Below are 27,250 nucleotides of genomic sequence, written 5' to 3' on the forward strand. Positions count from 1 at the left end.
GGCATCAGGATTGGAGGAAGACTCATTAACAACCTGCATTATGCAGATGACACAACCTTGCTTGCTGAAAGTGAAGAGGACTGGAAGCATTTACTAATGAAGATCAAAGACCACAGCCTTCAGTATGGATTGCATCTCAACATAAAGAAAACAAAAATCCTCACAACTGGACCAATAAGCAACATCATGATAAGTGGAGAAAAGATTGAGGTTATCAAGGATTTCATTTTACTTGGATCCACAATCAACAGCCATGGAAGCAGCAGTGAAGAAATCAAAGGACACATTGCATTGGGCAAATCTGCTGCAAAAGACCTCTTCAAAGTGTTCAAAAGCAAAGATGTTACCTTTAGGTATAAGGTGTGCTGATCCAAGCCATGGTATTTTCAATTGCCTCATATGCATGGAAAAGTTAGACAATGAATAAGGAAGACCGAAGAAGAACTGACACCTTTGAATTATGGTTTTGGTGGAGAATATTGAATATACCATGGACTGCCAGAAGAACAAACAAATCTGCCTTGGGAGAAGTAGAGCCAGAATGCTCCTTAGAAGCGAGGATAGCGAGACCTTTGTCTCATGTAATTTGGACATGTTATCAGGAGAGATCAGTTCCTGGAAAAGCACATCATGTTTGGTAAAGTAGATGGTCAGTGAAAAAGAGGAAGACCCTCAAGTAGATGGACTGATACAGTGGCTGCAACAATGGGCTCTTACATAGCAATGATTGTGAGGATGGTGCAGGACTGGAGGGTGTTTCGTTCTGTTGTGCATGGGGTTGCTATGAGTCAGAACCAAATCGACAGCACCTATCAACAACAACACTTTCACCAAAGATTATTCAGCAGATAAAAGCATCTAACAGTCTAAAATATGTATCATAAAAATGTATCATACAGATTCTAAAAATGAAATTTAAAGATAGGTGCTGAAATCAATGGAGAGAACACCAGCATTTTTATATCCACAACCATATGATGCTTGGCAACTCACTTCTGGTCTATTTCTTGGCTTCCTGATATTTTCTAGATTTAGTCAGATATTACATACAGTTCCTGCCTCTGGCACAGCTAGAAACCTAAGCCAATTGGGACTTCCAATGCTATGGCTGTGAATCAAACTACTTTGTCATTTGGACCAGAAAGTGAACAATAAACTCAGTGACAGTTAAGAAAACCAAAAACTTGACAGGCAACCAAAACCTGCTCTCCCATCCAGCACATGGAGATTGCAGCAGTTTGTGTCAGAGGTCATGTCAAAGCTTCCTGCCCAGGATGTACAGGGTAAACACATGCTTGACCTTGAATCTGGCAATAGGCTAGATGTCAAGTACAGTTTTCTGATGTTTATAGTGTGATACTGTCTTGCTCATTTGAAGAAGCACTTCTCAGGGTTACCAAAACAAAATGAATTTGCCTGTGCTAATGTAAAAACACAGAATAATCTAGAGCAAAATTTTTCCTCATTTTTTTTCTTTCACGATTTGTGTGTAAGTTGTCTAGCTTAATGAACCACCCCCGAAGCCAATACCCACTAAAACCCACCACTGCCATCAAGTCGATTCCGACTCACAGTGGCCCTATATACAATCATGTCTTCTCATATTTCTCATTCTGGTAACCTACAGAGTCTTGTTTGTGCTCCGTGTCTTTGCAGCAGTCTTCGTGACGTGTCTTCTCCCACCACCGTGTTGATGGAGTGACAGCTGGCTGACGCACAGCTGATGACCATAAAAGAAGGAACTCCCTCACCACTCTGACCTGACGGAGTCATGTATAGATTAACACGAGGGGAACTAAAAGGGATTTTCAAACTACAGCCACAGACAAGAATTCTGTAGCCTTTACTCTTGAATATGGAGTGTAATTTGTGGCTTAGAGACCTAATTGAAACATTCTGAGTTTCTCCTTTATAAAATGTGCTGTCCACAATGCTAACTTCTAAGAAGTCATCACAGAATTATCCACTCATTCACAATTTATTAATTTTAAAAGTGAAAATGACACCTCCTGTATATTTCATTTAGTGTTCTGATTTGTGTAGGCAGTGTAAAAGCTCAATTTTAGTAAAGCTCTCTAGCACAAAGCATTCCAGAGCTTCATCTCAAACTAATCCCTTGCTTATAATTAACACTTGAGCCACAGTCTATGGAAGTCTCGTACCAGTTACCAAAGTACTCAGCCTATCCGTTATCTCTATATTAGCCTGTCAGCTCTTGGTGACAAGGAATCCGTCCTTCTCATCCTTAATCTTCCATGGTGTCTAGCCAACAGTCTTTCTTACAAATAGTGGGTGTTCAGTAAGTGTTGGATCGAATTAAACATACTTCAAATTCTACTTTTGACAGTGTTTTGTTTCACTCAGTAAATTTGCCACGCATGAGTTCCATGGAAATCTAATTAACTCAGATTTCATCTTTTGTATTCTTATTCTTCTATTCTTCTCTTTTCTTTGCCAATATGAGGCTGAAACTGCAGGCATTCTGAAACCAGCCCTCATGGTGTGGATGCCTGGAACTGGCCTCTGATTTAACCCATGCCATAATGTCTTATGCTAGTTCCCTTACGTGAGTGGCTATGAACATTTGAGGGCAGGATTCATTAATGCCCTAATGCGATTGATTTATACATGGCTGCACCAAGCCAGCAGGCTGGCAGGGAGCCAGAATTACTTCACGCTTCTCAGAACAATTAGAAGTTGCCACAAGGAAATGAGTCCTCCCCCGCCATGGGAGGATAAAAAAAAAAAAGGAGGCTTAGGTTTATCTTTTTGAAAGACTTGATGGAATCCTAATCCTGATCACGCATTATCATTGCCAGTCGTGTGGTCTTGTGTGGGGCCACAGGGACTGCATCTCCAACTCGGAAAATGCTTCTGTGTCCCCCTGTGCAGCCATCTTAGATCAGGTAATTTGTGGAAACTTTTACTTATATTAAAGGAACTTGTATCATGTGTCTGAGTATGTTAATATTACTGCCACCCTTATGACACTCATCTATATATTGCTTGTTCTATATAGTTTAGAATCACAATTATTGGAATGAGTGTTATTTTTGTGCACAAATGCTACAACTTACACGAAGAAATAGGTGCTGTCAGTTTTTAGATCTCCCCTTCTGGAACTTGTTTTCAAAAATCACATTTCCTCTACATAGTACCTCTACTTTGTTTCAATTTTCTTATTTTCTAGTGCCCTAATGATGCTGGCATTGCCATTTATAACTCTATAACCTTGGGTAAGTTACTTAAATCTCTTGTGAACCTCTGCTTTATCTTCTATGAAATTGAAATAATGGCACATATTTCAGAGAAAGACATGTACCCTAAGTTATACAAAAAGGATATTGAAACATTTATAGAAAAGGGTCTACTCCCAGATTCTCCAAAGGGAAATATGGACTCTAAAAAAGATTTCCAGGAGAGTAGTTAGGCATATCTTGCAGTATTTCAGGACAGAAGTGATAAAGGTCTGACCTAAGGTAGCAACTGAGTGGATGGAGAGGAAAGGGCAAATTCAGGACACGAGGTACAAATGTCATGGTTGTGGTTGGGGACAAGGAGGACAGGAACTGCCGAAATTCTGACTTGGGCTACTGGGTAGGTGGAGGTTTCATGAATCAATATAGGGAGCATTAAGAGAGGGGAAATGATGAGTTTGTTTTTTTTTTTTCAATATCTAATATTTATTATTATGTCAGACCTTAAGTTACGTGCTTTATGGGGAATATCTCATTTGCTGCACACAATTGTCTTATCAGGTTAGTGACATAATTATTCTCATTTTCAGATAGAGAAACTAGGGCTTAGACTAAGAAGTTAAGTAACTTGCCCACATCAGAAAGCAAATGAGTAGCGCAGCCAAGAGCAAAACCACATTTGCTCCATTCCAGAGCAAATACTCTTAACTACCGCTAGCGCAGTATGCCTGGGGTCAATTAATGGTATGTACTGCTATTGTTTCACTGTAACCGCGTTCGAATTTCCCGTTTCAAAGCTACCACATGCTTATTATTCTTGTCGTATAGCGTTCAACTCTTTGTTAAAGAAATTTTCTAAGATGGTGACTGTAAAATATACAAAACTTTGAATCATGTTTTCTTCACTGAATATATTTGAGTTAATGTTTTCAAATTTCACAGACATATCCTCAGATGCATAAAAATGTTTTCTATAACTGAAGCCTCCTATTATCATTCATCAGTGGAAAAACTATTGAAGCTGCTTCAAGGTAAACTGAGTCGCTTCCAGTTTACAACATAGTTTCTTTTGGACAGTTACTTGAGTAGTCCCTGCCTCCCCCACCCCCACCCCCACCCTTCTCCTTTCCTTTGCCCCTGGACAAATCTAGGTTCTCAAACCATGGAAGGTATTTAGGCTTGTCTTGATTGCAGGGGGGCCTGGGGCATCTGGTCCACCACAATCAGGAGCCTCCACTGGTTTTCTCTGAGATGTACATCCTATCCTCCTGTTGATTTCATGGTATGTTGCTCTCTATTGCTGATGTCTGTGGTCCTACCATGGTCTCCAATCACTTTGCTATTGGGATCCTAGAAACCTTTGAGTGTTTTCAGGTAAGTCTGTGAGGCAAGCTCAAATGCGTTAAACTAAGCCCTGCACTCAGCTGTTGCTGCTCTACTCCTCTGGCCTATGCCAGGGTTTCTCTCAGTAGCTCCCTTTGCCCCACGGATTCTAGCCCGTGCTGGGGAACCACTACGACCTTCTGCTTCCATTCCCATTTTAGATTTTATATGAGTTCAGTTGTAAATTTGTGGTTTGTGGAGTGTGTGGGAAAGTCAAGAAGGGATGGCTAGTGAGCATTTGGAAATATAAGTCTGCAGAATTCTAGGACTGAGACCGGTATCGCAGAGGCATCAGTATATACACAGTAGTTTCACACATGTGTGCTGGGAAGACTGCCCAAGAGTCATATATGAACTGATGAAAACTGAGGGAGAACCCTGAGATTTAAAGGGTATGTAGAAGAAGCAGAGCCTACAAAGTATATTGAGACAGATACATATCTGGGTGGGCTAGCTGGAAAATATGTTATATCTGGACATTTCAAAGAGTCAGAATAACCTGTTCTAAAAAACTAGAGAAATTTTAACCAGGACTTATATAAAGGTTTGCATTTTCATTCAAAAATGCAGTTATATACAGGTACCCAAAAAAGCAAACCCGTTGCCATTGAGTCGATTCTGACTCAGATACAAGTACAGGATGAGGATATCTGGCTTAATACAACTTGAGGTTGAAAAAAGACCCAGAAGGATTGGGGCCAGCGCTTAGGGTAGGATAGAATCCATCTGAACAAAACTTACTTTTCCAAATAGCTTTCTTACTTCCCCTCCTTTATGCTGTAAGGCTCTTAAGGATGCAAACTGTGTATCACCCCAACTGCTATTCTCGCCAGCTTCTGCTTCAGGATTCCTTTCATTGTCATTTCATATCAGTATCTTCTGGTGTCTAATACTGGCCTTGCTTCACTGTAAAATATCTTTGCTAATATTCCTTAGGTCATATTCTCTCTTGGCCACTTTGGTCAAGTTCATCCTTTTCATTCTCAAAAGTTAGGCTAACTCAGCATTGAATTCATTATAGCTGGAGCCGTTCCCTTCAACAACTTGGATCTAATAGTCATTTGTCAAGCTGGGATGAATGACTCAAACCGGTATACTTCTTTGGCCTGCTACTGAGCTCTGGCTAGGCCGGCTTGCCAATATTTGAGCCTTTCACTCAACACGTATCTGGGCAATCAAAAAATGTATTGAATCCAATACAGTCTAAAGCCACCAGATGTTGGAGTCTTTGGAAGTTGATCATGGCCCCTTTGTAAACCCACTCCAAACATTGTTTCCTAAGTCTGCTGTTTAGATTAGTTTACTTTCAAAATTTCTCCAAGTAATGGCATCTGTTTTTGTCTTTTCTCTTTCATTATCCACCCGACCCTGACAATCTAGACTTTTCTCATCATTTGCTTATTTATGGCCATTCTCAAACATCTTTGTCCCTGCATCTTTTGCCTGTTCTTAGAATTGTATTAAATTGAGGATATATTTATTTCATTTACTACTACTAAAATTACTATAATGGATTCGAACTGCTGACCTTTTAGTTAGCAGCCAGGCTCTTAACCACTAAGCCACCAAGGCTTCACTATAATTACTACTAGTACAGCAGTGATCACAGGCACTCTGCCTGGAACCTTCCTATCTCCAGATAGGTATACACATTACTCATTCCCTCCATTAATTACCACCTCCTTAGGGCAGCCCACCGTCATTCTCTGTCCCCTTAGCCTACTTTATGTTAATGCATAACACTTATTACGTGAAACCTCATGTCATTATTTATTAAATTTGTTTATTGTCTGTCTCCCCTCACTAGAATGTAAGCTACCTGAGGGCAGAAATTTTGTCTATTTCTTTCACTGTCTTATCACCATTGCCTAGCACAATGCTTGGTTCATACAGATACTGAGTAAATTTTAGTTGAATCAATAACTGAATTATTTTACATGAAACACTATTGTAGTTTCTGTAAGAAATATCTTTTGTTCAATCTTTTATTTGCTACATTAATAGTGTTCATAGAAAAGAGGCAAACTAGCCAACAGAATTATGATTGGCTGTTACCATGGTCAGTCATTTCTGCCCCAGAAGGTGACATGTCATGGGCCCTTTGCTCTGGTATGAGCAAAAACCCTGTGTGTCTGCCACCTCCCCCCCTCCTCTATGGTTCCTACATGGAAAGATAGAACTGTACAGAAAATGGGAAAATACAGAAATCTCACAAGAAGAGTGCTGAAACTAGTATGGGTAATAAGGTGAAACATAAAGGGGCAGGGGAAAAATCCTTTAATTGGTTTATATTCCTTTGTGCCCTGAAATCTCTATCTCATTGCTTATTTGGAAGGGAGCAAAATTAGGTCTAGCCCAAAGAAGGGAGTCATCCAGGAATTTGGTAAGTGCCCAGAAGAGCTATAAACATGTAAATGACTATAAAATATGCATTACATAACAAATGTAATAGATATTTCACAGGAATAAAACAGCTCCTCCTCCTATGGAAGTCCCTCATACTGAGAATTCAGTTTACAAACAATGCACTCACCTCCAAAATAAGAGCCTTATTGTATATGTCGAATTATAATCTTAAAGAAGCAGCTTGCTATTTCATAAATGTTTGATTGTGTCCTCTACAGATATTGCTTCCTCTCTAAAGAAATAGCAACAATTAGTACTTTATGAATTATTAAAGGACGAGATGACCAGATCGAGCTCTATCCTAGGAGACCTACTATACCGTATCTAGAAAACACAAACTAGTAATTATGTCACTTAGTGTTGCCATTTGAACTCCAAAATTAAGCTGTCTTATTGTTTCAGACCTTGTTATACTAAATGCCATTTGTTCTGGAACAGTTGGGCTCTCGCTAATTAAGAAAACTGCTTTGATTCATTAAAAAAAATAGCAAACAACCAAATTTAGTGAAAGTTCTTAGGGTCACTCAATGTACAAAGCTTGATCACCTTACTCATTTGTTCCATCTTCCTCTTCCTCTGAAACACTGACTCAACCTATTGCTTTACAGTACATTACTTTTAAGTATTGTAATTGCAAAAACTACAACATACCACAAGGTTTACGTATGTGCGGTGTTATTTTGGGGTGAATATTTCATAAGAAGCAAGGATGGCGAGACTTTGGTTCACTTACTTTGGACATATCATCGGAAAAGACCAACCGCTAGAAAAGTACATCATGTTTGCTAAAGCAGAGGGTCAGCAAAAACTAAGAAAACCCTCAGTGAGAAGGACTGACACCATAGCCACAACAATGGACTCAAACATACCAATCGTCACGAAGATGGCACAGGCCCAGGCGAAGTTTCGTTCTGTTATACATAAGGTCACCATGAGTCAGAGCTGACTTGACGGCAACTAACCAACAAGCTAACGACAACAACAAAAAGATGATTTCTAAAATAATCTTCCTACTTGGAAGAGACCGTAAGGATCCCTTTAGTTCAATGTCTCTCATTTATTCAATAGTTACTGAACTCCTTTGTGTGAGCATTTGTGCTAAATGCTCATGATGTAGGCATTGCTAGGACTACCTCTGTCCTCAAAGAGTTTAGTTTACTTGGGGATAGAGATACATATACGGTAATCATAATACAATATATTATTTTGTCATTAAAATTTATGAGAAATTTTGTGAGTGCAGAAAGAAAGAAACATCTACGTTCTAACAGTCATCTGGATAGTCAGATAAGGTTTTGTAGAAGAGACAATATTTGAGTTGAACTGTGAGAGATATAAATGTTCACTTGGGCTAGGAGTAGATGGAGAAGCAGATGGGGTGAGGAAGGATTCCAGGGAGATGGAAGAACACGTGTAGAAGTACCAAATCATGGATGGGTCTGACGTATTTGAGTAGATGAGGCTGAAGAGGCAGGCAAGACTGAGGTCATGAGAGTTCCCATTTCCTACATCCTCACGGATGCTTGATTTCAAATCATAAAACTTTTACTTATTTTTTTAACCAATAGTATGAATATCTGTATTTTAACCACTAGCATGAAAAGTACATTTTTTCATATACGTGTGGCCAATTTGTATTTCTTCTTCAGGGAATTGCCAGAGCAAACGATTTGCCCACTTTTCTACTAAATTTTCTGTCTTCATTAAATATGTAAGAATTATTTAATTTATTCTTGACACTAACATTTTGCTATATATGTTGCACATATTCTGTCTCAGTTTAGTTGATGGTCCTTTTTCCATAGAGAATATTGTAATTTAATATATCAAATACATAAATCTAATAGTATCTTTCCCAAGAAGGATTTCCCTACAGCAAGGTCATAAAATATTCTCCTGTATTTTCTACTACTACTTATATTTTGTCTTCATCTTTAATCAATCTCTTCGTAAATTTATTTAATTTTTGTGACTGTCATGCTGCAGGGATTTAACAATACCAAATGGATAGGCAATTATTTTGAAAGAACTTCTCGACTAGTCCATTCTTTCCTCACAGATTTGAAATACTACTTTATCACATATTAAATTCCATAGCTATACAAGCCATTTCTGGGGTTCTTAAAATGTTCCTTTAATCTATTTGCCTATTCCTGTACAAGTACCACCGAATATCAAATAGCATAGCTCTTTTTCTATCTTATGTTTTAATAGAGGGAGAAATCTACCCTGTTAATTTTATTGTATTATTTATTTTTTTAATCTACCTTATTTTCATTTCAAAATTATTTTTCTGATTCTATCAAGTACTTAGATTCAGATTATCAGGTTGGGAATTTTATTACGATTATATTGAATTCCTAGATTAAGTTGGAGTGATTTAGCATCTTTATAACTCTTTGTCTTCCTGTCTGCATTAATGTTCTATTGCTCCATTTATTGAGGTCCTCTTTTATATTCTCCAATATATATATATATATTTTTTGGCTTTTCCCAAAAGGAATTTTCATTTTCCTTATTTGTTTTACTTCCAAATACATTTTAGTTATGGTAGCAAGTTCACTGGGGGTGATTTGTATGTGTGTTATATTTTCTAATTGATTCTTGCTGGTGCATAAGAAAGCTTTTTTATTTTTGAATGTTTGTGCTGCCACCTTGAATGACATTTGGTTGACCTCTTCTATTAGGTCTAATAGTTTGTTAGTTGATTCTCATTGATTTTCTATGTAGATGGAAATATTATCTTCGATGTTTTCCACTCATTCCTTACTTTTGTTTTATTGTATTTGTTAAGATATTCAGAACAATACTGAATAGAAATGTATTAGATCAATTTCAGGTAGGCTTTAGAAAGTCATGAGAGACTGTCCCTTTCACCCTACCAATGCAAAAAAGCCAGATAATATATAAAGTCATAATTTTTAAAAACCCATCAGAGAGCTGATGTCTCGATAAACTAAATACGGAAAGTTTCCATGTCTTTCTGGGTAAGAAGAGGACTGCTGCTGCCTTCATCCCTGGCAGAGTGGAAGAAGAAAACTCCACTAGATGGGGATAAGGAAGAAAAAGTGAAACTTTTAACAAACAGTTAATGGTCACATGTGGGCTGCAGTTACACAGTAGAGTCCTGAACAGCCCCTGCCTCAGAGCAAGTCTGCATCTACCTCGCAACGCTTTCCCACGGGCTTTCACCAAGACCACAGTGGTAGTCCAGGAAAGACTGGGTGGTGCCAAGGGAGCTAGAAAAGATCTGTGCTGAGGGACACATGGGGCCTTCACCAGGTATAAGGACAAAGTCTGAGGATATGGCAGGAGCTGGCGCTTCATCAGGGTCAAGCCCTCCAAAGGCTTGGGCAAGACAGCACAGCAGAGATCTCCCAAGGAGCAGAAATCCAGGGGTAAGACTAAAAAGCAAAGAGAATTCTAAAGCAACCCCAATCACTGGCAGCCGAGCTATAAAGCCAAGCAGGATCTCTCATAGATCTGAAAGCTGGTGACTCTATTGTAATGCATAAACAGTTCTCTGTAGTTTTGCTGGTGCTCTGATCTCCACTGAAGGGGAAGTTCTCTCCCTACCCTCAAAATATTTTAGACCATTGGTGAAATGAGTCTAACTAAAGTGGAAACAAAGCCCAGATCCATCTCAGCTATAGGTTAGACTGACTCAACTCCCCATCACCAACACATTACCGCCCAACAGAAGAAGGGGCGTGCTGAGTGCATTAACTATTTGCACCACTCTGGGACTCCGGCTTATGTAAAACCAAAGTTTATTTTTCTCTCTTGTAACAGTTCAGCTATTCTGAGCCGGAGGAGCTAATCTGCTCAAACTGATCGGTCAGAACCATGTCCATATATGCTCTTTGCTCTGCCATCCTCTAAGGTTGGCTTCAACTGCATGGTCAAAGCAAACCTGCTGCTATGTCCATGTTCTAGTTCATGAGTAAAGAAAAAATAGTCCAGGGAAACAGTTCCAGTTGAGATGACCTCGAATTCAAGCACATGTCTTCCACTCCTATTCCAATGGCTCAAAATCAGTCACCTGGCCACTCCTAGCTGAAGGCTCATCATCTGAGAGTTAAGGTGAGGGAGATGTAAGAGCATAAAGGAAAGAAAAGACAAAAAGTAGTCACCTAAGAGAGTAAGTATTCCCCAACACGTCTGTCAGTTTGGGAATTCCAGAATGCTTAATTGTGCTCATAAGGAATCTGTACATGGATCAAGAGGCAGCTGTTCAGACAGAACAAGGGGATACTTAGTGGTTTAAAGTCGGGAAAGGTGTGTGTCAGGGTTGTATCCTTTCACCATACCTATTCAATCTGTATGCTGAGCAAATAATTTGAGGAGCTGGACTATATGAAGGAGAACGGGACATCAGGGTTGGAGGAAGACTCATTAACAACGTGCGCTATGCAGATGACACAACCTTGCTTGCCGGAAGTGAAGAGGACTTGAAGCACTTACTGATGAAGATCAAAGACCACAGCCTTCAGTATGGATTGCACCTCTACATAAAGAAAACAAAAATCCTCACAACTGGACCAATGAGCAACATCATGATAAACAGAGAAAAGATTGACGGTATGAAGGATTTCATTTTACTTGGATCCACAATTAACAGCCATGGAAGCAGCAGTTGAAAAATCAAAAGATGCATTGCATTGGGCAAATCTGCTGCAAAGGACCTCTTTAAAGTATTGAAAAGCAAAGATGTCACCTTGAGGACTAAGGTGTGCCTGACCCAAGCCATGCTGTTTTCAATCGCCTCATATGCATGTGAAAGCTGGACAATGAATAAGGAAGACCAAAGAAGAATTGACGCCTTTGAATTGTGGCCTTGGCGAAGAATATTGAATATACCATGGACTGCCAAAAGAAGGAACAAATCTGTCTTGGAAGAAGTATAACTAGACTGCTCCTTAGAAGCCAGGATGGCTAGACTATGTCTCACATACTTTGGACATGTTATCAGGAGGGATCAGTCCCTGGAGAAGGACATCATGCTTGGTAAAGTACAGGGTCAGTGAAAAAGAAGAAGACCGTCAATGAGATGGACTGACACAGCAGCTGCAACAATGGGCTCAGGCATAGCAACAATTGTGAGGATGGTGTAGAACTGGGCAGTGTTTCATTCTGTTGTGTACAGGGTCGCTATGAGTTGGAATCTACTTGATGGCACCTAACAACAACAAGAGAATAGGACAGTTAACTGTCATGGATTGAATTGTGCCCCGCCCCAAAAATGTATGTCGACTTGGCTTGTCTATGATTCCCAGTATTGTGTGATTGTCCACCATTTTGTCATCTGATGTGATTTTCCTATGTATTGTAAATCCTACCTCTGTGATGTTAATGAGGCAGGATTAGAGGCAGTTATGTTAATGAGTCAGGACTCAGTCTACAAGACTAAGTTGTGTCTTAAGTCAATTTCTTTTGAGACATAAAAGAGAGACCTGAGCAGAGAGACACGGGGACCTTGTACCACCAAGAAAGAAGCACTGGGAGTAGAGTGTGTCCTTTGGACCAGGGGTTCCTGCTCTGAGAAGCTCCTCGATCAGAGAAGATTGATGACAAGGACCTTCCTCCAGGGCTGACAGAGAATGCCTTCCACTGGAGCTGGCATCTTGAATTTGGACTTCTAGCCTCCTAGATTGTGAGAATAAATTTCTCTTTGTTAAAGGACTCCATTTGTGGTATTTCTGTTATGGCAGCACTAGATAACTAAGACACTGACTGGGGAACAAATGACTACAGACAGCATTGAAGACCCACTTGAGGCTTGTGATTAGAAGTTTCAAGTGTGACCAGTTACCACAGTTTTTCTATTTCTAATCATGTTCCGCCCCACCATACACACATGGGCTAGCCTGGAAGTTGTATCCAACCAGGGTTGTGACTCTGGCAAAGAGTATAATAAGTGACAGAAAAGCAGGAAATGGTGAGTGTGTGCAAAAGAGTGATTATAATGACTGGTGACTTTGTGGATAAAGAAACAGGCTCAAAATAGGTCAAGGATTCACCCAATGTCATAAACCTCAAAATGTGTGACGCCACGGGTTGAACCTAGGCCAATCTGATGACAATTCCTGTTCTTATTACACTGCAGCACAGTGAATGGTTTACTTTAGGGCTATGGGGCTGATGGAGCAAACAGCACCTGTGCATCAGGGAAGTATGTGTCCAACTTTACACAACAGTTATCAACTATTTCATTGCGCGTTTAAGGGTAAATGGTATTTAAATTGAAAAACACGTGAATTATATTAAGTAAATAAAAAGAACTCCCTAATGGGTCTATCTGGAACCCTGGTGGCATAGTGGTTAAGAGCTCGGCTGCTAACCAAAAGGTCTACAGTTCAAATCCACCAGCTGCTCTTTGGAAACCCTATGGGCAGTTCTACTCTGTCCTATAGGGTTGGTCGCTTTGAGTCGGAATCGACTCAACGGCAATGGGTAACGGATCTATCCAGGTAAGGGAAATTTATTTAAAAGGGGCTTTGTAATTATCTAGTGACTAAAGGAAGTAAGTCACTTAATTTTGTAAATTGAGAACCCAAGGACTAGAAAATATGAGGCAGAGCCTACACTAGAACAAAGATTTCCAGACAGCTAAGCTATCGTTCCTTCCATTATACCATGCAATCTTGGAGGGTTTAGGTATAGTCCTACCTAATACCAAGAAAAGACCCTCAACAAGATGGACTGACACAGTGGCTGCAACAATGGGCTCAAGCATAACAATGACTGTGAGGATGGCACAGGAGCGGGAAATGTTTCATTCTGTTGTACACAGGGTCGCTATGAGTCTGAACTGACTCAGTGGCATCTAACAATAGTAGCAATGCCAAGAAGATTGGACAGATGATCTCCTGACATCCCCTTGATTCTATTGTTTTAAAATATATTCTCTGATCCTGTAATGCCTACTACAGGATTATAAACACTATTCTTTTTTTTTTAAATAATTTTTATTGTGCTTTAAGTGAAAGTTTACAAATCAAGTCGGTCTCTCACACAAAAACCCATATACACCTTGCTACACACTCCCAATTACTTTCCCCCTAATGAGACAGCCCGCTCTCTCCCTCCACTCTCTCTTTTCGTATAAACACTATTCTTGTAGTCTCTCCATGACTCTTTTGGATCCTTATCCTAACAACTCACTGAAGCTAAGAATTCAATGTACTCGTTTAGCTGTTCTGAGAAAAACTGCTAGTAAAAGTAAACAAGGACCTAAGTGTCCATCGACAAATGAATGGATCAACAAACTGTAGTACATACATACAAGGAAACACTACACAACAATAAAGAATAATGATGAATCCACAAAATATTTCACAACATGGATGAATTTGGGGGATATTATGCTGAGTGAAGCAAGTCAATCACAAAAGGACAAATATTGTATGAGACCACTACAATAAAGCAACAACAAAAGGTTTACACATAGGAAAAAAAGAAAAACTATCTTTTTATGGTTACCAGGGAAGGGAGGGAAAATTACCAATTAGATAGAAGAACAAGTTAATATTGGTGAAGGGAAAGGCAATACATAATATGGGGGGATGTCAGTACAACATGACCAAGGCAAGAGAGGACACCGAGAAATACAAGAATAAAAGGCAAGTACGGTAACTACCATAGTAGTATCGTTAGCTTAGATAATTCTGGGGGCAATGGTATTAACAATAATTTATGCATGGACAAATAGGTGGATAGATATGCCAAGAGGTGTGGGAGGATGCAAGGGAACACACCCACTGGCAAATACAGGCGGTGTTATTTCTACATACAGATGTGTGGCTCCACATAGAGCACACAAGGGGTATAGTCAGCGAAACCTCTTAGACATAACCAAACACCTCATAGAATAAAGTTCCTAGGCTAGAAGTCAAAAGACTATAGACTCGGGGGACATCTACGTCAATTGGCACAATGTTCTGCATTCCACTTTGGAGAGTAGCATCTGGGGTCTTAAAGGCGTGTGAGTGGTCATCTAAGACACAACTACTGGTATCTTCCCGTTCGGAGTGAGGGAGAGTGAAGGAGACCAAAGGCTCAAGGGAGAAATGAGTCCAAAGCACTAACAGACCACATGAACCACAGCCTACACAACCCTGAGACCAGAAGAACTACATGGTGCCCAGCTACCACTACCTACCGCTCTGACTGGGGTCCTGGACAGAGCAAGAAAAAATTACAAAACAAAAAATCAAATTTACAAAAAAGACCAGGTTTGTTTGTCTGATAGAAACTGGAGAAACCCCTGAGACTATGACCCTAACATACCCTTCTGACCTGGAAAGGAAGCCATTCCTGGAGACCACCTCCCAGCCAAACAACAGACAACCACATAAGATAAACAATAATACCCGAGAGGAATATACTTTTTAGGACAATCAGTGATACAAGATCAAAAGGGCATTATCTGCCCAAAAACAAAGATGAGAAGGCAGAAGGGGTACAAAATCAAGACCAAAGAAACTGGGGAACCCAGGGCAGAAATGGAGAGAGTGCTGACACATTGTGGGGAATGAATCCAAGGTCATGAAACATTTTATGTACAAACTATCAAATGGGAAACTAATTTGCTCAGTAAACTTTCACCTAAAGCACAATTAAATAAATAAATAAGGGATAATGATTTTAACTAAGACTGCAACAGAAAAGGTAGCAAGTTTTCCACAATCTTTTAAGTAATTCTCAAATGAAGAAATCTGAAGATGAGTTTAAGAACTATAGCTGGTAGGCAATGCTTTCTGAGTTGTTTTTTTTTTTCTTACATTGCTGAATAATTTCACATTACTTAGGCTGTGTCATTATGTATTTCTATCACAATAGGGGGAAAACATTAAACTAATGAACATCGTGCCTCGTTTGTCAAGATCTGAGTCATGAGCACGAAATATCTTTCATTGCAAAAGCAATTTGGGAGATTCAGCCATACTTCTCCAATTTGAAAATACCCGAGTGGTTAGTACTTAGCTGTTTTACTAATACATTGAACATTAAAAATAATTTGACATATGGGAAAGCTATTCGGGATTACATGATTAAAAAGGAAGACAAAATGAAAGGCTGCATTTTGTATTTGTACACGCTCCAGTTTATCCTTTTGTGAAGAACAGTAAGGCTGCTCTGAAAATGGGTACTTACAGAATGCCACATTGTTTAAAATGTCATGAAGAAATTGATTTCCATTTTCCTAGACACCTCTGTTAAGATGCTGCTCTACCAGGCATCAAGTGGGTGCCCTTCATTGTAAACTCCTGAGAACATGAAAGAAGCAGTGGACAGAGGGTTTAAGACGATGGGCAAACTGGCTAATCCATATTTGGGGTATCAAATTATTGAGACCAGGAAAAAGTCTGGAGTGGGGAGATTAAAAAAACACATACACACAGAGAAGGGAGGAAGAGGCACGTGTCAGGCCTCCCTCTTCCAACAGGAGGAGAGAGGAGAATTTAAGCCCAGAAGCAGAGGAAGGGGCAGAGGTTTCGCGGGATTCATGAGGAAGTCTTTTCTGTCAGATATTGGGTGTGAACTTTTGCAAATTATAACTCATGCCTAGGCCCTGAAACATTATGTACAAGCCTGGGAGAGAATGGAGTTGGGATCTGCCTGGACATCTACACACCATGCCTGGGTGGCCTGATTACAAGGACTGGCTCTTGAGGTAAGAGGCACACTGGGCAGAGGGGTAGGTACAAGAGTCTCTTACATTAAAGCTAATTCTTCCATAATGCATGTGGCAGACAGACCCTCGGGTGACCTCTGGTGATCCCCATCTCCTGGTATTCATGCCTTTGTGTAATTCCCTCACCTTGAGGCTGGACAGAACCATGACTTACTTCTAATCAAGAGAATATGGCAAAGGTGATAGGATGCCATCCTGTGATTGTTATATAAGAATCTGCCTGTATACAACTCCATCTTAGTTGACTTTCTCTGTGGGCTTGATGAAGTAAGTGGCCATGTTGGAGAAGCCCACAAGGGAAGGAACTGACAGTGCCCTTCAGAATCTGAAGACAACCTCCATTCAACATACAGTAAAAAGCCAGGGCCCTCAATAAAAGAGTTGTAAGAAAAAGAATTCTACTACCCACCTGAATGAATTCACTTGGAAGTGAGCTCTCCCCAGTCAGGCTTCCAGAAGCGATCTCAACCCAGCTGACACCTTGATTGCAGTTTTGTGAGATGCTAAAGCAGACGATCCAGCTAAGCTATACTCAGATTCCTGATGCCCAGAAACTATGAAATAATAAATGTGTATTTTTTTTTTATTGTTTGAAGCCACTACGTTTGTAGTGATTTGTCACACAGCAACAGAAAACAAAAACAATGCAATATATGTGTCCCGGGAAAACGTCACATTTTGTAAATTCAGGCATGGAATGTAAAAGGGTTTATGGGAAAAACAGGGTTGGGAAAGACCACTAAAATCATGCAACTTCATTAAGAGAGCACCAACAAAAACAGTAAAATCCTGGGAAAAATTTAAGAGATAGGTAAATTACTAACAAATAAAACAATATTATATTTTAACCTTAGCAAAAAACAGGTAAAGGTATGTCTTGACGGAAGGGTTAGGAGTGCTGAGTTATGCAGGCACAGGTAAAATGCACACAGATCTGGGTATTTCCAAGGCAGAGCAGGTCATCTAAGCTGAAGGGGGAAACGGACGTCATATTCAGTAATTGGCTCCTCCCTGGTTTGCTGGATGCACTTGCATTCAGCTGCTGTTACTTGGTAGTGCAAAAATCTAAACTCTGACGAGAAAAAAACACATAGCACGAACCAGCTCAAGCCCCACATTATACTGACATTACCCCTAATCCCCAGTACAGAGATTTGTCCCTCAGTTTAGACAACCTGCTCTGCTCTGGAAATACAGTAGAGCTTGCCCAGATCTATGTGCATTTTACCTCTGTCCACGTAAGTCAGCAGTCCTAACCCTTCCTTACATCCCCTTCCAACAAGCTACATTTAACCCTTTTTAGTGAGGTTAAACTATAATATTCTTTGTTAGTAAATAACTTTGGTGGCACAGTGGTTAAGTGCTTGGCTGCTAACTGAAAGATCAATGGTTCGAACCTACCAGTCACTTTGCAGGAGAAAGGGAAAGATGGTGGCAATCAGCTTTCATAAAGATTAGTCTTGGAAACCCTATGGTACGGTTCTACTCTGTCCTATAGGGTTGCTATGAGTCGAAATTAACTCAGCAGCAACAGGTTTGGTTTACGGCTTCAAACTTGTTCTTCCCAGTTTACTCATGGCCAAGGAAGCAACAGCAGAACAGATCCAATTTTTTTAAATTTGGGTGACTCAGAACCATAAACCAGAACAGGAAAAATTCCAGGTCTAAGCCCTGGTGGAAACTTAATCTCCCTCTTAGAAAACAAGGGCAGCATACGTGTCGCACAGCAACCAAATCTCTTGCCCATTGGATTTTGCACAGAATCAGAAACAGTGGTGCCCTGCTCAAATATGGCAGCCGACCACACCACTCTGAGTGTGTGTCACTCTTCTCAGTCCCACAAATAATCCAACCTCACAGACCAGGCTCCTAAAAGGGTTCACTCCACCTGTTCCGAGTCTCCCATTCTATGGCTCTGACCTGTAATTTTTCCCATTCTGGTTACAGTCCAGGCTCACCTAAATTTTAAAAATTGGGGCCTCTTCCAGTTTCACTTCATCAGACATGACCGAATTGGTTCAAACCAGTTTGAAGCCGTGGCTTGGTTTGGACTTTTTAGCAGACAGAGAGAGAGATCTTACCACATTTAGTTAAAAAACCTGCCCAAGAAGCAGGATGCAAATCCAGCCAGCCTGACTCAACAGCCTACTGTCCTAACCTCTCTGCTGTGGTGTATCTCATGACACAGATCAGAGAGCAGCCATTCTCTGGGAGAACTATCTCACCACACTGGCGTGAGTGGCATTGTTCAGGCTAGCATCTATTTAAATTGGAGTTCCTAAGATCTCTAAAGGATTGTGAAATGTTTTATATCCATGTTAACGATCGTCTAAAACAAATGAATAACAACACTTTCTATGTCATCTAAATTATGATCTTTGAAAGAGTTCTGCCCATATACCAGTGTCCCTACATTTCCCTTTATGTTTAAATGACACTGAATGACCACCTAAAGTGACTTCCTTTAGGTACTACTGCAGTTTTCCTCAAACTGGGATCCACAGACTCTTGAGCATTTATATTTTCTGGAGACAACTTGTCAAATTTATGAAATAGTCATGTGGTCTAGGGTGAAGGACTGTCAGTGGACAAGTCAGGAAAATAGAAAATCACCTATCAGACTCAAATTCAGAGGGGAGTTACAGTCTGCTGAGGGCATGGGATATGGGACAAGGAATCCAGATGGAAGTAAAAGGTAGAGACCAACCCCCTCACCCCATACACGCACCCTTGGGTGCCTGAGCAAGCAAGTGAATGAGGGTATACATGCACATACATGTGTTTGTACGGAAGAGTCTTGATTACAAAAGCCAGTTACTGTCAGTAGACTCTGACTCATGGTGACCCCATGTTGTATCAGAGTGGAAGTGTGCTCTGCTGGGTCTTCAGTGACTGATTTTTTTTTTGAAACTAGACTGCCAGACCTTTCTTCTGAGGCAACTCTGAGTGGACTCAAACCTCCAATCTTTCAGTTTGCAGGGGAGCATGTTACTGATTTCTACCACCCAGGGACTCCCCTTTTGATTATAGGGTAGAAGAAATGGGACTGGAGGATAACTGGGGGGAGAGGGATTTAGGGGTGTTTCTGAGGGAGTATGCCCTAGGTCTGCCAATAACAAGATGGAGGAAAGAATACAGGAATTTAGTCAGTTTGCCTGGAGCCCTGCATCTAGGAGGATTGTCATTGTAAGTCCTAGACTTAAAACAAGACCCTCAATGAGATGGATTGACACAGTGGCTACAACAATGGGCTCCAGCATAACAACGACTGTGAGGATGGCGCAGGACCGGGCAGTGTTTTGCTCTGTTGTGGATAGGGTCACTATGAGTCCAACAGACTCAAGGACACCTAACAACAACAGACCCTCCCACTAAAAGCCTGGTCTCTGAGGAAGCAGTAGCAGTACAAGGGAGCTTGTTAGAAAAGCAAATCATCAGGCCTCACCCCAGACCTACTTAATCAGCATTTTCATTTTAACAAGATTCACAGGCAATTCCTGTTGCTGTTGTTAGTTACCCGATTTCCACTCATGGTGATCCCATGTGTGCAGTATGAGAAGCAGGAATCTGGCACAGTAGTTTTCAAACGTTAGCACTTGTAGGGCTTATGAAAAAAAAAAAACAGTTTGGAGCTCTAATGGCTGTACTTCAAATTCAATAGATCCGAGGTGGGGTGCAATATTTCCCATACCTAACAAGTTTGAAAATGATGCTGACACTGCTGGTCCATGGACTACACTTTAAGAACCATTGTCCTGGTAGATAAGGGCAGAGGGGAGCAAGACAGAGGCTGTAGAAGTACTTCCTGCTTATTAAGGACTCAATCAGGAAATCAGGTGGGCTGTGCCTGCGGGTGGAAATGATCAGTTGGCTCAGCCTTGCAGGGCTAGCAGAGTTTGAATGTTATGATTGGCATTTCTTCCTATCCACAAACAGGTCTTGGATGTTTTCATTTTCATTATTAGACACCTCATATACCAAGAACTGCCAGAAGAACGAACAAATCTGTCCTGAAAGAAGTACAACCAGAATGCTTCTGGTACAAAGGGAGGATGGCGAGACTATGTCTCACATACTTTGGACGTGTTATCAGGAGGGATCAGTTCCTGGAGAAGGACATCATGCTTGGTAAAGTACACTGGGTGCAACAATGGGCTCAAACAGCAATGGCTGTGAGCGTGGCGCAGGACCGGGTAGTGTTTCCTTCTGCTGTGCATAGGGTCGCTATGAGTGGGAACTTATCCGACGGCACCTAACAACAGGTTTGGTTGCTTTTGTGAATTTTTAAATCATGATTACCTTGTCTAATTGCCTGTGGTAGCTATATAGAAACTTGTGGCGCTCTGGTGGCGCAGTGGTTAAGAGCTCATCTGCTAACCAAAAGGTCAGCAGTTCAAACCCACCAGCCGCTCCTTGGAAACCCTTTGGGGGCAGTTCTACTCTGTCCTATAGGGTCACTATGGGTCAGAATTGACTCGACAGCAACGGGTTTCAGTTCTTTGCTTATCTTAACCTTAGGTGCACACATTGCTCAGTAAATCTTATTTCTAAAATTTAGTATGTAGATGTTTTTGTATTTTCTATGTAGACAACCATTATCCTCTACAGATACTTCCCTCTTTTTTTCTCAACAAGACACCTTTTTTCTTATTATCTGAGCTTCTGAGAATGGTTAAAACCCAAAACCCATTGCTGTGGAGCCGATTCCAACTCATGGCGACCCTACAGGACAGAGTAGAACTGCCCCATAGAGTTTCCAAGGAGTGCCTGGTAGATTCGAACAGCCAACCCTTTGGTTAGCAGCATTAGCCACTGTGCCACTATGGTTTCTGTAGGAGTGGTTAAGATTGTTTAATTTGTAGCCAAACTTCCAAACTTCAATTACAGCTATGGAATTTATGGTGTGATCTTAGGCAAGTTCTCTCACCTCTTTGTACCTCAGTTTCATCATGGTGCAGTGATTAAAGCACTCAGCTGCTAGCCAGAAAGCGATTCAAATCCACCAGCTGCTCCTCCAGAGAAAGATGTGGCAGTCTGCTTCTGTAAAGATTAAAAAACAAAAAAACTGTTGCTGCCGAGTTGAACTCACAGGACCATATAAGACAGGGGTAGGACTGTCACATAGGGTTCTTAAGGAGCACCCGGTAGATTCGAACTGCTGACGTTTTGGTTAGCAGCTGAACTCTTAACCACTATGCCACCTTCGGAAACCCTATGGGGCAGATCTACGCTGTCCTATAGGGTCACTATGGGCCACAATCAACTAATGGCAACCAGCTTGATTTTTTTGGTTGTACCAGCACATACCTTCATACTGGTTACCTTAAAGAGCTGTGAGAATTAACCGTGCTAATTCCCTGGGACGTGCTTATCATTGCTCTGGCTTTTATATCTCCCTCCGTTTCTGGCACCAGGGTACTTCGTTTCTCTTGCACTCAGCTCTATATTAAACAAATTGTGTTCTGTCTTACCCAGCACTGTTGCGTGTTTGTAGCAGGATGGGGCTCTGAGCACCACTGGGATCCTCCAGATTTCAGGAAGTAGCTGAGGTCAGTGTTTCTCAAATTGTAGTCTGAGTATCACCTGTACCAAGTCACCTGGGCCGCTTGCTACAGAGACACTCTAGCGCAGGCCTATGAAAATAGAATTCGGGGAATGACTCATTGGAAGCTGCATTTTAAACACATGGTATCTGCTATGCACACTGATGGCTAATAGCCACTGTTTCGCAATTTACAACTTTATGCTCCAGGACAGGAAAGACAACCAAGGCCCTAACAAAGAGAAGAACATCAATTATACAGATTTCCTTATTTGATTTTCCATGTGAATAAGCTCTGTAAAAAAAAAGTTTTTTTTTTTTTAGTAAAGGGTAAGAGGGAAGTTCCCGAAATGCCACAGTCATTTTGCTTTCTCTCCCAATTTCAGCGCCTTGTTGATTTTCTGATTCTGTATGCCTTAATAAAGAATCCCTAAGTCTTGGAGGGCCTGAGCGTGCATTTCCCTAGCAGAGCTGAAGCAAGCAAGGCAACTTCAAGCAGAGACACTGGCCTGCAAATCTGGTTTGGTTTAGATGGAGAAAAGGAGGAATTTTCCACTTGAAGCTTACTGGAGGCTGCAGTGACAACACTACATTCCATCTGTTTGAAAAATCTTCTTACACCAATTAAATGTGACATATTTTAATTTAGCTTCCAGTAAGTTTAGATTGTGTAATTCGAAGTTTTTTTTTTTTCTTCAGGAGGCATCCCCAACCGCTTTACAGTTATTACCTAAACCTGTGAGTTCACTGGTTTCCAAGGGGCAATTCAGCACAGATTTGAACTCTCAGGGCTGTACCTTCAGTGGACAAAGAGTGCAAGTTCAGAGATGCAATGAAGCAGCTGGGAAATGTCCTTCTGAATGTGAGAAGATGATGGCAGGGTTGGCTGTAGAGGCGTTGTGCTAATGAGTCTTTTTTTCTCTCTTGCCAAACTGAAGTAAAGAATCAGGTATGCTTAGCATTCAGCTAGCACATTTTGAACATTTGGGGAGGAAACTTAGCACGTTGCTTGTTGTTGTTGTTGTTGTGTCCTGTGGAGTCAATTCTGACTCACAGCAACCCCATGTGACAGAGTAGAACTGCCCCATATGGTTTTCTAGGCTGTAACCTTTACGGAAACCCTGGCGGCGTAGTGGTTAAGAGCTACAGCTGCTAACCAGAAGGTCGGCAGTTCAAATCCACCAGGCACTCCTTGGAAACTCTATGGGGCAGTTCTGCTCTGTCCTATAGGGTCGCTATGAGTCAGAATCGACTCCACAGCAACGGGTAATGGTAATCTTTACTGGAGCAGATAGCCAGGTCTTTCTCCTGTGGAGCTGCTGGGTGGGTTCAAAGCCCCAACCTTTCAGTTAGCAGCCGAGGGCTTAACCCTTGTGCCACCAGGGCTCCTTCAGCATCTTGTTGACTAAAACACTGAGGTATTTATCAATAAGAGGAAAGGTTCCTACTGCACAGGCAACAGCTGAGAACAGGAGGAAACATCTTGAAGGGGACTGGGGGACATGCAGGAGTCAATGATATGGCCCTAGAGGGTGAGGATTCCACCTGCTGAAAAAGCCTTCCCCTTCCTGATCAGCAGTTCTATATAAAGTCCTGGCTCTTCCCAAGTATTCTGGGGACTGAACACATGCCATATCTGCCCACTCACTGCCAGCAACTAATACACACACACACATTCCTGAGTGTTCACTGGGAGTCCGGGGAGTAAAATAATAGTTCCCCAAGGGTAGCATCCCTCAGCAAGACCAGTCCTCAGGCCCACCTGAGGCGTACTTTTAAACTGCAAAAGCTTTTCACAGAAAACTAGCCAGATATGTCAGAACTGAAACCATGCTTGTGAAAGCTTAGACTATTTTAAGGAAAAAGGTAAAATTGGAAGAAATGTTATATTTAGGGGAGACAGTGGTTATATTATGCAGCGACTGATTAGAAGGATTAGCAAGTAAAATATGAAATTGACCTTTCGTGTTTGGGTTCTTTCGATGTTGTTTTAAACTATAACCTGTCAAATAGGTCAGTGGTATTTATTAACAAGCAATTTTAATAAAGAAGCATGTGGATATTTCCTTTAAATTATAAAACAGAGTTGAAGCGGCCATCTAAAGTACAACAACTGGTCTGTATTCACCTGGAGCAACAGAGGAAGAAGGAGAGTCAAGAATAGGAGGAGGAAATGGAACGTGTGTCTAAGTGCCTCCAAATCCTGTCTCAGTTATCCAGTGCTGCTATAACAGAAATGCCACAGTGGGTGGCTTTAGAAAACAAACTTATTTTCCTCACAGTTTAGGAGGCTAGAAGTCCAAATTCAGAGCACCGGCTCTAGGGGAAGGCTTTCTCTCTCTCTTTCTGTTCTGGAGGAAGGTCCTTGTCTCTTCAGCTTCTGCTTCCTAGTTCCTTGGTGATCTCCATGTGTCTTGGCATCTATCTTACCCTTTACACTGTATCTCCCCACTTGCTTACTTTTTTTTATATCTCAAGAGATTGACTCAAGATACTTCCTATACTAATCCTGCCTCATTAATGTAACAAAGACAACCCAGTTCCAAATGGGATTATAACCACAGGCATGTAGGTTAGGATTTAAAACATATATTTTAGGGGGACATAATTCAGCCCATAACATTCCACCCTTTGGCCCCCCGAAATTGATGTCCTTGCCACATACAAAATACATTCACCCCATCACATCATCTAAAAAGTCTTAGATCAACTCCAAGTTCAAAATCTTATGCTTTGAACCATCTAAATCAAATAGGTGAGATTTTAGGCGTATTCCATCCTGGGGCAAAATTCCTCTTCATCTGTGAACCTGTGAAATCCAGACTACGAGTTATCTATTTCCAAAATACGAGGGTGGAATAGGTGTAAGGTAGACATTTCCATTACAAATGGTGGAAATTGGAGAGAAAGAAGGGATAACAGGTACCAACCAAGTCCAAAACCTAGCAGAAAAATTTACATTTGCTCTCAAGGATTGAAAATAATTCTCCGTTCTCTGAGACCATCTGGGTAATGGCCCTGCCCTACAAACTCTGGGTGTTGGCCATGCTCTCTGGATTCTGGGCAGAGACCCCTTGGCCTTGGGCTTCAACTCTACTCTCCAGGCCAGGCCCACTGGGACTGCAACTCTGCTCCCTTGGCTTTGGGCAGCCCTATTCTCCTAGTCCATCTGAGTGGCAACCTCATCCTCTCAGCCCCGTTCTTCTGCACCTTGGGCATGGCAACCCCACCCCCTTAGCTTTAGGGGGCGACCCCATCCCCCCTGGCATGCCTCAACAGCAGCCCCACACTCCAGAACCAAGTTGTCTCCTTTGCCATGAGACCAGAAGACATTGGATAGTGCCCAGCTACCATTACTGAATATTTTGATCAAAGATCGTACAGAAGAATCCTGATCGGGGGGTGGGGGAATGCAGAACAGAATTTTGAATTCTCATGGATTCCAGAATTCTGGTGCCATGGAGGCCGGATGAACCATGGAAACTATTGCCCTGAGATAATCTTTAAACCTTAAACCAAAAATATCCCCTGAAGTCTTCTAAAACCAAACAGTAATTTAGCTCAACTAGTGAAAACTGTCTTGAGCATTATGCTCTTTTAACATCTATATGGGATCAAAGTGACAACAGCAACTCAAAAGATTAGATAGAAAGCTTAGGGGGCAGCAAATTTGTTAATGGGGGAGAAATAACTCAGAAAAGGAGGGTGAGAATGGTTGCACAACTCGAAGAATGTAATCAATGCCACTGAATTGTGCATGTAGAAACTGTTGAGTTGGCGTCTGTTTTGCTATGTATATTTTCAACAACAAAATACATAAATAAGTAAAAATAATTGAGTTCAAAAGTATAGGAAATATACATAATATAGTTTACTCCTTTATTGGGTAAGTAAGGAGAGACGCAAAACAGCGAAACGTCTTGCTTAGCAACACACTGGTAGTTAATCCCAGGTTTCCATCACAGTGCCTACACTATACTATGTTTTTGACTGTCTTGTTCAATTTATTTCGCCTGTGAAGAGACTAGGTGGTTAGAGCATGATGCCATTATCAAGGCACTCCCATCTCTCATGAGATATATTATGAATATAATCTAATTTCAAAGTGACTGGGAGGGGAGAATCAGGTCCTGTTCTTGTAAACTCAAGTTTATAAAATAATGCAATGGGCTGCCTCCTTTGGTGCAAACCCAGAAATAACGGTTGACCCGTGAGCATGTTTCTTGGCATATTTTGCTACACACACACACCAAACACCTTCCTATTTACACACATTTTACATGCAAGGATGTAAAGAGTAAAATTAGTGGCTCTGTGTTTTCCTGCTGGCCCCTAATTCTCTGCGCTAAGTGTTTCTGACAATTTCATGTCTACTGTTCTGTCAAGCTTAGCTCCCACTCAGAGATGTTTTCAAGGCCACTAGCTGTACAGACACCTGAATGCATTCAGCCAAGCATTTGAAAAGTGGTAAACAAAGCTCAGAAAGATGTGTTTTTGCTACAGTTACATTTGAAAATGAATCTGTAAGTACAATAACTGGAATATTTTCACTACTATAAGTTAGAGTCTTTATTTTGAAAATATAACCCAAAGAACTGCGGTGAAATCTTTTAAATAACCTAAAATGCTTTCCATTCATTCAAATTAGTCCAGCCCTTTCGAGAGTCAAGTTTTCTCAAGGAATACACGAATGAAATTAATCACCTTCTCTCCTCTGTATTAGCTATTTCAAAGCATTAGAACCTGTTTAAGTATCTCTTCTATTTTAAAAAACAAAAATAAACAAAAACCTTGAGAAGATGTAAGCACATTAGAGAATAGACTCTTTTTTCCTGGTTTTTTATCCTTTATTATTTCTTTATAACAAAAGTAATCTGTTTTGGAGAACCCCTGAGGGAGCAGGAGAGTATTATGCAGACCCCAAATTCTTGTAAAAAGACCAGACTTAATGGTCCGACTGAGACTCAAAGGACCCCGGAGGTCATGGTCCCCAGACCTTCTGTTAGCCCAAGACAGGAACCATTC

At 41.0% G+C, this 27,250-nt stretch overlaps 1 long non-coding RNA gene across 1 annotated transcript; it reads right to left on the reverse strand.

Annotated features, from left to right (window-relative positions):
• Positions 1–16,833: 16,833 nt before the first annotated feature.
• Positions 16,834–22,454, reverse strand: LOC111747698 (uncharacterized). The gene is made up of 3 exons (XR_002783665.2): positions 22,155–22,454; positions 21,611–21,723; positions 16,834–17,237 (listed from the first exon to the last, which is right to left on the reverse strand). It is a non-coding gene; the product is annotated as an uncharacterized LOC111747698 (long non-coding RNA).
• Between the last annotated feature and the right edge of the window lie 4,796 nt (positions 22,455–27,250).

Source organism: Loxodonta africana, chromosome X (genome assembly GCF_030014295.1).
Source record: "Loxodonta africana isolate mLoxAfr1 chromosome X, mLoxAfr1.hap2, whole genome shotgun sequence".
Lineage (NCBI taxonomy): Eukaryota > Metazoa > Chordata > Mammalia > Proboscidea > Elephantidae > Loxodonta > Loxodonta africana.